This window comes from Chrysochloris asiatica, unplaced genomic scaffold (assembly GCF_000296735.1).
Source record: "Chrysochloris asiatica unplaced genomic scaffold, ChrAsi1.0 scaffold00018, whole genome shotgun sequence".
Classification (NCBI taxonomy): Eukaryota; Metazoa; Chordata; class Mammalia; order Afrosoricida; family Chrysochloridae; genus Chrysochloris; species Chrysochloris asiatica.
The window spans coordinates 20,088,358-20,088,807 of record NW_006408536.1 but is presented as its reverse complement, the minus strand read 5'-3'; positions in this window follow the sequence as shown (position 1 = coordinate 20,088,807).

Here is a 450-nt window from a genome sequence, read left to right as displayed (position 1 = left end):
CCGAGGGTGTAAATCTTTACGGGAGTAGAAAGCCTCATCTTTCTCCCGCGGAGCAGCTGGTAGTTTCGAACCGCTGACCTTAAGGTTCGCAGCCCTTATGATAGGACTTATGAGCCCTTAAAAACTGGCTGGAAACAACCAGAATGGAAATAATGAGAATGTTGACCCACTGTGAAAAGTGTAACCCGTATCATTGAACAATATGCATAGAAATTATTAGAAGGGAACCTACACAAAGGAAAAAGAACTAGTGGGAAAGAAGCAACATTGAGTGCCCAGGAAGTTCTATTTCTTCCTTGGCAATGACTCTCTGTGTTTGTTGCTGTTGTTTGTCTCTGGGGAAATGATCAGGATGCTCAGCTCCTGTCTCATGTCTACAGCCACGTTTCTTTAATATCAAAGTAATTTAAGACATGCAATGAAGAGGAGCTGCAGAAATCCACTGGTTCC